Source organism: Myiozetetes cayanensis, unplaced genomic scaffold, assembly GCF_022539395.1.
Source record: "Myiozetetes cayanensis isolate MyiCay16 unplaced genomic scaffold, myiCay2020 scf6-25, whole genome shotgun sequence".
NCBI lineage: Eukaryota > Metazoa > Chordata > Aves > Passeriformes > Tyrannidae > Myiozetetes > Myiozetetes cayanensis.
In genome coordinates this window covers 12,736,351-12,748,532 of record NW_026087853.1, presented here as the reverse complement: position 1 = coordinate 12,748,532, position 12,182 = coordinate 12,736,351, and the positions used below count along the sequence as shown (strand labels likewise).

The window sequence follows — 12,182 nt, the reverse complement described above, 5'->3', positions numbered from 1 at the left end:
CGGAAAACAGTGTCAGTTTATTGAGCAACAGACATGCAGGTTCATAACTGTGATATTGGATTGTCAGTGATAAATACACTGTCTGCAGAAGCACATGTGAATACCTAAAGTATGAATAATGCAGCCAGTGACAAATACATGAAATTGTGATATGACTATATAGCTCTAAAAGTACGGTCACAAACACAATTTTGCTCTCTGAATTTTCTGAAGAAGCACTTGGTATAGCCAAGTGTTCAAGTCTTACCTAATAGGCACTCCTGTGGGGGGGAGGATAGGTTCTGTAGTGGGTTCTGACCTGCTATCAGCTCAACTATCTCAGGATACAAAGGTGGAATCTCCTCTGACCTCTTTCCCCACTTAAGCTATATAGTTTTCTTTGAAGGAGAGTGGAGTTTGAGTGACTTTAGCCATTAGCATACGTGCTGGTGTGAAAGGTAATATGTATTTCTGAGTTAATGAAGCGAAGTTCAGCTTTTGGTCACCATTTGGACCATTCCCTTGGCTTAGTTTCCATCAGCCGCATGGACTTCGACAGAGCATGACCCCAACACTTCCACGCCACTTCGTCCTTTGTTTCATGTCCTCCTTACAACAAGCTCCTTCAGGATTCCTGCTCCTAAGGTGTGCAGGAATTTGGCTGTGGTGAATTACAGCCAACACATGCACTCTTGTTCTTGCTGAACGTGGTTTTTCAGTATTCTCTTTACACACCCCTGGCTCCAAAATGGTCCCATAGTTAGGCACTTACTCTTCATCCGACTTATGACTCACGGGCAAACTTTGATATTTTAACAGTCCAAGGACACTAGAAATCTAAGCAAAGAGTCTATAGAACAGATTAAAAGTTCATTAATTTTAGGATTTTTTTTTTTGTGCCAGTAGGTTTCCATGTGAAGAGAAAAGTGATAGTTGGTGCCCCTTTTTTATTAGCTTTTAAATTTGGAATTTCCTCTCAAACTGAAAGTTAGCAAATATCCCTGAAGACTGCAGTCAAATACAGCTTGAACAATGTAATTAGACAAAATGTTAACAACATTAATTAAATCAACTGTTGTAAACCAAGCACCTTACACCTTATATTTTTCTGAGAATAGAAGCCTTCAGCACACAAGATATTTAAATCTGGACTTCTTACTCCCAGTATCACTTCCAGAATCACAGTAAGCACATGCAATTGGGAACAGAGGAAATTTACTTCCAGTTCTCTACTAGATACAAGACAATGCCAAAAAAGCCTCAAATCTCTGTAGCTTCTGCAGTTGACAGAAGCAAGCCTAACAATGAAAAGAATGTGGGAGCAAGGTTAGCAGACAAAAACCAACATAAATTCACTCAATTCAAAAGTGAAGCCACTATTAACCAGCTGAGGCACTGCTCCATTTATTTGTGAGCACAACAGACTGTATCACACACACTGGACATATCAGGATTCTTCATGTGAACATCACTTGCTTGGACTACACCATATGATTTGGAACACACACTCTAAAGGAACAATTGCCACTGATGATACTGGATTCCTCCATCACTATCAAAACATTCATAAATAACATTCATCCTATGTGTCGAAACAAAAAAATTTTTGTAGCAAGAGCAAAGCAGCAACTAGGGCCCCAAAGGTGAGCAGAGGGATAGAACAGGCTGAGAGAGTTGGGTCTGTTCAGCCTGGAGAAGAGAAGGATCTGGGGAGAACTTATAGTCCCTTCCAGTACCTAAGGGAGCCCACAGGAAAGCTGTAGAGGGACTTTATACAAGGGCATGTAGTGACAGGACAAGGGAGAAAGGCTTCAAACTGAAAGATAGCAGGTTTAGATTAGATATTAGGAAGAAATTGTTTACTATGAGGGTGGTGAGACTGGAACAGACTGCCCAGAGAAATTGCAGATGCTCCTTCCCTCAAGGCCAGGCTGGATGAGATTTTGAGCCACCTGGTCTAGTGGAATGTGTACCTGTCCATAGCAGGGGATTTGGAACTACATGGTCTTTAAAGTCCCTTCCAACACCAAACATTCTATGATTCGATGAACTTTATTTCTGCTACCTGTTTTCCTTGCAGGTTCTCACAGGCTCTCTTGTTTGCTTTTAGCCTCATGCCTACACATCCTTTAGCAGTCTGAACACTTTCATTTTCTCCTTAAATATAAGAAACACTCAATGCCCAAAAGCATACACAAAGGGTGTTAAAAGCTGATAAAGGAATCAGACTAGGACTTTGGAGGCAGTATCACTTTACAGTTAGTGAAGAGAAAAAACAGCACAAAAACATCACAGAACTAACTACACTGGTGCAGTTTTCCTGATGCACCTGCAGTAGTGAAAGTCTTTAAATCTGCTTTACTAAAAGGAAGGGGATTTTTTATACTGCTTCTATATGGAAGAAAAAAATAGACATCGTATCTGAGTACCAATATAATAATTTTGGTTTTTAAAATATTCTTCTAGCGAAAGTGTCAACCGAGAACATTATATGCATTAATATGGAAATAGGGGGCTGCAAACTGGAGGAATGCAAAAGTATCTTTAGGAGAAGGAAAAAAAAAAGATCACTGTTGCTCCACTTGTAAACAGAAATACAGAAGCTTGCTCATACAACGTGTCTCTCTCCAGATGAGAGAAAACAGTGGGATTGCTGAGGCTCATGCTGCTTGGAGCACTGCACCTACCAAGCACACATCACTTGTGAATCCCTTGTAGCTTGCTACAAGTGATGAGAATGAGTCTAAAATTCAAATTAATTGTATCTGGTAAGCTAAAATCAGAAGCTATTTCTTACCTGTAAATCTTCATGCTATTCATCCATAAGAATTTGATTAATATAAGTGAATTAAAGAACACAGACTTGCCATTCCTGATAAACTGGTATAAGAATAAAGACAAGTCCAAATGTCTTCTCATATTTTGAAATAAAAGATATTCTGTTTTGCATATATTTTATACTCTACTTCCACCAGGGGAAAAATCAATATCCATCCACTTTTTAAAAATAAATCTATGAAAGTTAATTAGGTTTATGACTAATCCTACACATAAGCAGCATTTTTAATCTTTTTCAAGATGGCAGCTGTACAAGACTCAAAATTTATGCAAAGATTAATCTATGCTGTGAACTCTGTGAACCAAAAAAGGTTTAGTGACTGTATTATGGCAGTACCTAGAGATCTCTGAACTACAGGCAGACAATTTCCCAGGACGTCTGAATGTTCCTAGGGAAAAACACTGGATGTTCTGGAGCAGTGACAACCTAGCCACACCAGTGTGATTGAGGAAAGCGTCATGTTGACTTCTGCTTTGAAAGTGTGAAGGAAGCAGTAACAAAATGGAAACTGACGTTTAGGAGTATGCAGTCCTAACTTCTGTAACTAATGGCGGTGCCCTCATTGACACTCAGCAGGAGTGCAGAGGAAGGCAGGGCTCAGTGCAAATCAGGATTTGTAGCCAAACCACCTTCGTCCAACACCAATGGACCGGGTTTTTTCCTAGTTCCTCTCCGGAATCTTCTGGATAGATAGCAAAGACAACTGTTGATATATAACATTCCATAAACTTTTTACTATTAAAATTATTCCTTGCTTCCCTTCCCACCACAAATGCAGTTTTGCTATTCTGATTTCCCTGAGACTCAGTAGTCTGGAGCTACACCTTCACCTCAACTAGTCTCCCTGCTCCTAGGCATGCCAGCTTTGTGAAACAATTTGTTTGCATTTAGTCTTTTAAGGGATGGGAAACACATGCTACACCAAACAATTCTTGTATGCCAGTGTTTAAAAGACTGTGGGTCTAGGAAAAGTGTTTAGTTTTACTTTCCTCCTTTCATGGAACACAGACCTTAAATCATTCACCACAGCAGTCAAGCATGAAACTACAATAGAGTACAGATCAACTTACTCGGATTGAGCATCTCAAACTAAAGCACAGTGAAAGAAAGCAGCAGCAAGGGTGCACCTTTGCCTCTTCATGTCTCCCAGGACTAGCATTGATTGAAAACTAGTATCTAAACAAAGAGCAAAAGGGTTACTGATATGAAAGGGAGTCCAAGGATGATTCAGAGCGATCTGAGCATCAGTGTCACAGGGAAAGTGATTGTTCTGAAACTCAGAGGTTTTTTCACCAATGTGAAAGTGCTTTTGTTTGTTTGTTTTAAATGAAGTCAAGCTGGTTATAAAGCAGGCCTTTATATAACCCCAGCAACTGCTACAATTAAATGACACACAACTTTCAGGGCCAAGTTCTTTATCCTGCAAGTTGCTAGCTATGACCAAGGAGGCTGGGGACCAATCTCAGCTGCCATGGGTATCAGCAAAGGAGGAATGCTACTATGCACTTCCAAGGAAGAGCTTAGAGTACTGGAGGATTAAAACTTCAATCACTGAATTGCAAGAAATTAATTTAACAGGAAACATTAGAAAGCATGCACTTATTTTAATGGAAGTTTAGGAAAGGTGTATACGCATGTTTTTGTGGGGAAGCTGCCTATTCTGTGAAAGAACTGCTTGCCCTTCGAAAGTTCATAATTAGTAAACCACACCAAACAAAACTGTATGTTCGTGTGATGCAGTTATGAGCAATAAAACCACTGTCTGTGTACAGTCAGAATAAGGAAAATCACTGCATTTATATGGGCCATTTGGCAGTGCTCTCTCAGTTCGCATGTTCTTAGAACAGTCAGATTTTTAAGAGGCACAGGTTTTCATACTTCAAAAAAGGAGAGTAAAAACATTTTATAATACCAAAACCCCCAAACTTCCCTCATCTTTATATTGTTATTTCTATTTGTACAAGGTTCTTTTTTTAAGTAAGTGCAGCAATCTAAAAATTCAAGTTTCTGTGTTCTCCTTTAAGAATTTGTATTTTTGCCTCCCACAAGTGATACTTTGACTCTGTTCTTGATCAGAGTCCACACATTACAAATGCAAGTATGCCAACACACCCACTCCACCTCTCCCATTTTAAGTATTTGCTAGATCTTTGGGTCTAATTTTCTTCACATCATATAAAAACTCCCCTGAAAACCAAGTGATCAAACATATTCCTGCTGTACTCATGGACACTTTTTCAGAGACCTTAATATATGGGGGAGCTCACGATTTACAGCTGTGACATCAGGATCTGTGGTCAGCAGGCAGCAAGTTCAAAGCACCTGTTCCGTTCATTCCAGAAACTCAGTTTGACACCTAACTTTTCACAGAGATTTTTGCAGTATTTTATATCTTCCAATGTCACATACCCTTTGCTTCATTGATTCTAATTACAATTGCAAGGACCAAGAACTTTTCCTAGTCTGCCTTCAAACTGCATCAAGACAAACACTCAAACACCAGCAGTGAGCACTGTTGAGGACTGTACTCTAATTTTCCACGTTTCCTTCCATAGCAGAGATTAAAATAAAATTGACGCAAGGAAGGCATATTAGAGGCCTGATGCTGTTCTTCTGCAAGCAGCTTTGTTTGTTTGAATGTCCAAGAAAATTGATGCCTACGCACTGAACATGTAGGGCTTCTGGGGAAAAAAGATATCATGTCATAATGAAAACTTTGGTTTGACATGCAATTTTGAAAGTTGTTCAGCCTAAAACTAACATTTCAGGAGTGTCCTATTTCGCAACTCTAAGAACATTTAACAACTTGCATCTGTGCTTGTTTCCTTAGAAGTTGATTAACAAAAACTTCACAACTCAAATTCACATTGATCCTTGCACAAACCACCTTGGATCAGAATGTGACTCTGGTAACTTGTGTTGGGAGTGAGTGTAAGATCACAAGCTGGTTGCTCTTCTTCTGTGGTCACTAAGGTGACCAGTGGCACAGAAGGCCAAGGTACACTGCCACTAGATTCTTCCCTAAAAGCTTTGAGGACTCATTTCTGTGCTCTTGGGAAAGCCTGTTTTGCATGTGTCACTAAGCCTTAGCCCTTTCAGTCCTATCCCATCCATTTTCTTCATGGTACGGATTTTCTTTCATTTATTTTTACCTCAAACTCTTCTATTCCCAATTTTGTTTCCAGTGGTTTCTGCTGTCTTGCCATCAGACCTAGTTGCTACAGTCTTACCAATGCTCCTTGTCAGCTCGAATGCCTCTCCCGTCCATTCTCAAGTATTCCCTAGATACTTACACATCTGGTCTGAAAAGCTCCCTGCTCTGAAGGGACAGCGATTGGAATACACTTGGAAAGATGCCCCAGCTATCTGTAGGATCAACCACTGTAGCTGTCTGCATCAGATGAGAAATACAGTTCCCTTCTACCTGAGTCCCAGCCTCACACACCTTTGCACACACCTCCCTTACTTTTGTTACTAGAACGACTCTAGCCCAGCCCACGCAAAATCAAAACCAAGGATAGAAACGCATACACTGAGGGGAAAAAACAAACAAACAAAAACCCAACAATACAAACAACTGAGATACTTTTACCTCAATTTAGTTCATACATATATAAATAATTTTTCAGAAACTCATACCGCAGCCAGACAGGCAGATTTCCATGCACAATTCCTGTCAAAGATCAGTTCTCAATAAACTTTCAAGCCCTCAAGTTCCACATCACAGCTGTCTTCTCAGAGGCAACACACTTCACATCTGCCTCATCCAAATTCAAGTTCTCTTTAGTAGAGGATAAACCATTGTGCAGCTCCTTTGGGAAATTTTAGTCAAAACAACTCCAACAGGCATAAAAACTGGAAAGCTTCATTCCTTCATTCTACACAAAAAGATGCAAGTCAGATGAGGGTCATTTTATTCTGCACAACACTTTATACACAAGAGACTAGAAACATCTTTTTACAAGTATTATTGGTTGCAATGACTAATTTTACTTTAGTTATTCACTTTTCTTCATCCCTGCTTTAAAATAAGACCTCTGTGCTTTCACAAACATTCAGTATATAGCTAAGAATTACACTCAATATTTTTACAGTAATGAGAGCTTATTTATATTAAATTGCAACTAGCAATTTATATTAAATTGCAACTAGCAACTAAAGTTTCAACAAAAAGTTTCCAGGCTCCCAGAATTACTTTCAGATTTGTCAAGTGAAGATTAAGCAACAGCAATTCATGTGATTTCTGGTCACACCATTGGTTAGACTACAGTGCATTTCCCAAGGAACATTAGAAGAGCTTAAAAATGTTAAAATGTATACACGTATTCCTAGAAAAAAAATGAAAGACTAAAGGATGTGGGGTGGGAGAAATAAAATCTTTATTGAAATATTGTATTACCAAGTTTAAATCTAGTAAGATATAAAAAAAATCTTTTTAAGCTTCTCCATAACAATTCCATCTATTTTATAAATAGTGATGTGTGCAAAACTCTTGAATTTTGACTTGGAGAAATAGCTCATGCTGTTGAAACATGGAGAGGAGATGAAATGGCCAGTGCTATTTATTAAAGTTGAGGAAAGTTTTTGTAATATCAGATGTATTTCTCAAAATTACATCTCAAAATACTGTATCAAAAATTATATAGAAGAGGTATGGAATTCAGAAGTGCTGAACAGATCTAACTGAGACAACGAGCACTCAGCCCTGACCCTGCCCTTTCAGCACACTCGTCGCCCGACCAGAGCTGCCAGGGCCCCCTCGTGGTCACGACAGACACGATAATCGGAGTTGCTCTTGTCCCACTGCATCCGCACGTTCTCAAAACAAGCCAAGCCAAGGAAAGCACCCCTGTCACCGCAGGTACACCGAGTGTGCCGACAGACCTTAACTGGGCACAAGAATCTTTCTTACAAGCAGAGACTGCCCTGGGGTTTTCCAACTCTTATGAAAAGCCAGAGACACCTTCAGCATTTTAAGTAAATTACAATTTGTACAAATTACCATATACCATTTGGAAACTCAGAGTCCAAGACACTTCCTGCAACACTGGACAAAAGTTGAGTGCACAGGAAGCATATCCCAGTCCCCAGCCTTCTATGGCTCAGAACTTGATACCATAATGGTATCTTTAATATTTAGCAGATCAAGTTTTCTCTCTTGAGTTTGTCCAGTCTTTTTCTTACACTTGTGAAAGATTTTTGCATTTTTCCTGGGTTAAAAGAGGCAAGAGGTGTTACCATTAGAAGTAGTATTTCTCAGTTCTGCATGTAAATAGATGTATATAAAATGATACTTCCTCTGTAATACTGAAAGACTCAAGCACCACTACCATCTGCAACTAAGGAACAAGGATCAAACAGATTTTGATCAGGCAGAACAGTTGTAAGGAGCTTTCTTATCCCAAAGAATAACTCTGCTCCCCTATTACAGAAGTCATACTACATGTCCTTGCTTCAGGACGGTGTCACAACTCACAAAGCAGAGTGAAAAGAGGAACAAAGTGAGATCAGTGTCACTAAGAAGCAAACTTGAAGTCTAATAAGTTCCTCTTTTAAAGGTCCACATTCAAGCCTGAACATGATCTTGCATTTTACTTGTTGAATGTGGGGCTCAGAAAATTTTTACTTTACCAAAGTAAAAGGCATTCTTACTCTGCCAAAGCCATCCTTACATGATTTATGTCAAAAAAATGCCTTAGGTCATGTTTATCCCCCATGAGTAAAACTGATACAGGTAATTTTGTACCTATTCTTCACTTCTGCTCTTCATGAATTGGACTGTTGTATTTTAAAGTTATCACAGACACTGTCTTGGGAATATGCTATAAATCCATGGATATTATGTAATTACCTACCCAGTTCAGAAAAAAACGTGCTTATAGATCTCCAAGTTAGATCCAAAATGGGAAGTTACATACAGCTATGGTAATTTCCCAAAGGACCTGATTTTCTACACTAGTAAAACCCCCAGAACACTTCTACATTTCTGCTGCTTGTTGCACAACTTTTTCAAACTAGCTCATCTTCAAAATAACCAAGAACTTTTCAGAGATCTGTCTTCAGTGTTCACAATTTAGGCAGCCCAGAATTATATGTGCATTTTAAGCATTCATAATGCTCTCAAAATGGAGGATATGTTGGTGCTGCCTGATGTCACCTTTATGGTATGCTGAAATTATTTACCAACAGAACAGCTGGATCTCAAGCTATCCTACTAAAAAACTTCAAGGAACAAAAAAAAAAACCTGCTTAAGTAGAGCTCAGTTGTTAGGGCACAATAAGGGACTTCATTTCCAGTCACTATCACAAGTCAGAATGACACACAGATATCAGGCTTGAACATGAAGAGGTGTCCTGTTCTGATAAACTGAAATGAGACTTTTCTTTCTTACCAGCTTACTTAGCTCTCCTCTTCTTAAAAACAAAAATAAAAACCTTTCTGCTGACAGTATTATTTTTCAATGTCCACCTCCTTGTACACTGTGAAAGAACATCAATCCATCAATTTATAACTAATAATTCTGTTCAGCAGCAGAATGCCTGAAAGTACATCAACTTAGGACTAACAGTGAACATTTAAGCCCTGTAGCTTGAATATTGGTGCTTTTATTAGTGTTTTCAAAATGAGGCAATAGGTCTTCTAGCAGGAACATCATCAAACTGTCAGGAGTCTTATGGGAGTCCCATTAATATTTCTTCTGAACAGATGATTTAAATCATTATCTGGAAAATACAAGAAGTTTCACTTAGACTGATAAAAGACAGGACCTGGTGACATAATTATCTCTGTGTCTAGAGTGTACAGGGGCTAATTGTTCTAAGTCTTATCATCAGGGAAAACTGTTTATCCACTAAGAGACTGCTGCATATTGCATAATCCAAAAGCATTTGACCATACTAAATATTTTATTAAAATCCACTCTGTTAAGCTTAATATTAGCTCACAGGCCAATCTCACAAAACTACAGTGAGTAACTACAAATTCAGGTACCTCTATTTAGCACAGACTTCTGAGCATCTTTCTAACACTTATAGCAGTTCTTCAGTGTTCAGCAGACATTACTTTATTTGCCAAACAACATCAGACTGCAGAATTGCTCTTCCTGTTGGTAGATCAATAATGACATGGGATAAGTCATTATCTCCGTGGCAACAGAATGGCAGCTGTTGGAGGAATATTGCGCATGGTGCTGCTGCTCCTCTGACAGGCAATGCCTCGGCTTCCTCACACAGGTGCTCTCTCTGCAAGCCTGGTGTGCCCAGGGTACCAACAACCAGGGGCACCTCTTCGACTACAGAGGATTAAACTACAACTGTGGCTGGTTATGTTATACCTGAAAGAGTATAACCTCACAAGGGTTTGTTACACTCGAGTCTGGTGTCCTTGTGTCACTTATTTCTAATGAACCATCCCCTTGTAGAAATAGCTGGGACAAAATTCAGGGAGGCACATACTAGAGCCCTGTTCATAGCTGAATATTTTGTTGAAAGAAAGCATTTAAGTCTTTAAGAATAGAAGGATATCTTTCTTTTTAATCAATTTTGATTTTATTCCACTCTGACTCCCCAGTATCTAAAACTGGCAGGAGTCTTTGATTAAAATGACACAACAGACCACTTGGGCTGTTACACAACACTTGCTATGTCTCTGTATATTGAAACAGCTCAACAAATAGAAAAGCACACTTTTGCTCCTCATAAGTTACTGCAGTTTCATCTAGCACAAAGTGGACACATTTTTCCCCATATTGCACAACCTCCACCATGTTAATCACAAGACATTAACCACAGAAAGCAAACACTTCTCTGTGTCTTTATCAGCATGACTGAGCCTGGCTTGTGATGTTCTGCTGAAATCAAAAATGAACTGACATACAAAATACACAATGTTCATCAGCTACACAACACATGAACTTGGCCTTCAGATTAATTGCATAAAATATTTCTTCATAAATACATCTACTTTCAAATACTGCAGCAACACTTTCATTATTCATAAGCTATTCACACAGGATGACAAAGTGCAAGTTTGGCACAATTCCCTTTGGAACCTGTTCTAATTAAATTTAAATAAAAGGCAACAGAAGTGATGCCTGTGGGTGATTTCATAAAAAATTAAAACAAAGTTGTCACTCAAGCATCATCTCGATACCTCAAGAAACAAAGCTAGGCAAGCAGTCTTCTGAATGCTGAAGACAAGTTGATCTTGTTTGTAAAGCTCTCACAGGAGCAGAACTGGATGGAAAAAGTTATATTCCTTACAAATACAAGTAAAGACAAACGGCCAGACCAAAAGTCTGGATGTTACAGCTGTGATGGAAATTAATACTCAGAAATACACTTCTTGTTATTTGTGAGAGACTGTATTTCAGTACAGAGGAAAACTTTTCAGCGTTTTTCTTCTACTTACAGGATGGGCCCTGTTGCTTTAGGAGACCTCCATGCTCTGCACCAGGTTCTTGGAAAGAACACGGGATCTGCCCAGCTCAGGCACAGCTGGCTGCACACACCGTCTGCAGGACATGCTCCAAATCCAGCACCTCCCTGACTAACGCTGGGCAGTTCTGCCCGTATTCCAGCACCGACTGAACCACCCTCTGGCACGGGCAGCCACCCAGCCCAACCTCGCTCCCACCTCTCCATCCTGCTTCCACTCCCTGCCAGCTGCCCCGGGGACAGACCGGGCTCTGCAAAGCTGCTCGAGTCTCCTCTCCCCGCACTAAAGCCGAGCGTGCAGCGCACGGCTTCTTCCTCAGTGATAACAAATCGCCCGCTTCACCCCATGAAAAAACAAAAATCAACCTAAACAGGGCAGGCAGCTAAACGCGGTTCAGTCGGCCCCTGGGCACGGCCAAAGCCAGCAGGGAGGCAGGGCCAGCCAGCACTTTGCCAGCTGCCCACTTAAAGCCTCCGCTGCCCCAGGGGACAGCAGGGGCCGACTGAAAGGTCTCACCAGCTGCAGCCTCGCCCCGCACAGGGTCCGATGCACCCCCGGCCCCAGGGAGCTCCACCACACCCTGCACCGGCAATGGGCCGGCAGGACAGGGCCCAAACCCAGCGCAGGGATCCCCGCGGGTCCCTGGCGCGGCCTCCCCGCCCCCCGCGGAGGGCACGGGAGGCCTGGGAGGGGAAAGGCGGCCCCTCCATCCCCCGCACGGAGGCCCGGGCGGGGCCGGCGGCCCCTCCATCCCCGACACCGCAAACCGCAGCACCCCCCGGAAGCGGAAACAACCTCACACCGATCACGCGCCCCTCCGGGATTGCCCTATAAAAGCCCCACCCCCGGAGCAGCCTGACCAATGGCGTCCGCCGGGAGGGCGGGATCAACCAATCCGCACTAGATTGACAGCTCCCTCCCCCAATG

The 12,182-nt window shown here is 41.0% G+C and overlaps 2 long non-coding RNA genes and 1 other non-coding gene across 3 annotated transcripts in view; all 3 read right to left on the bottom strand.

Annotated features, from left to right (window-relative positions):
• LOC126651012 (uncharacterized) overlaps positions 1-12,182 on the bottom strand; it is a 292,912-nt gene that overhangs the window by 182,410 nt on the left and 98,320 nt on the right. The gene's annotated exons all lie outside the window — the stretch shown is intronic.
• LOC126651011 (uncharacterized) lies at positions 6,716-12,007 on the bottom strand. Its single transcript, XR_007631542.1, has 2 exons — positions 11,229-12,007; positions 6,716-9,541 (listed from the first exon to the last, which is right to left on the bottom strand). It is a non-coding gene; the product is annotated as an uncharacterized LOC126651011 (long non-coding RNA).
• LOC126651380 (small Cajal body-specific RNA 13) lies at positions 9,846-10,119 on the bottom strand. The gene has a single exon (XR_007631662.1). It is a non-coding gene; the product is annotated as a small Cajal body-specific RNA 13 (non-coding RNA).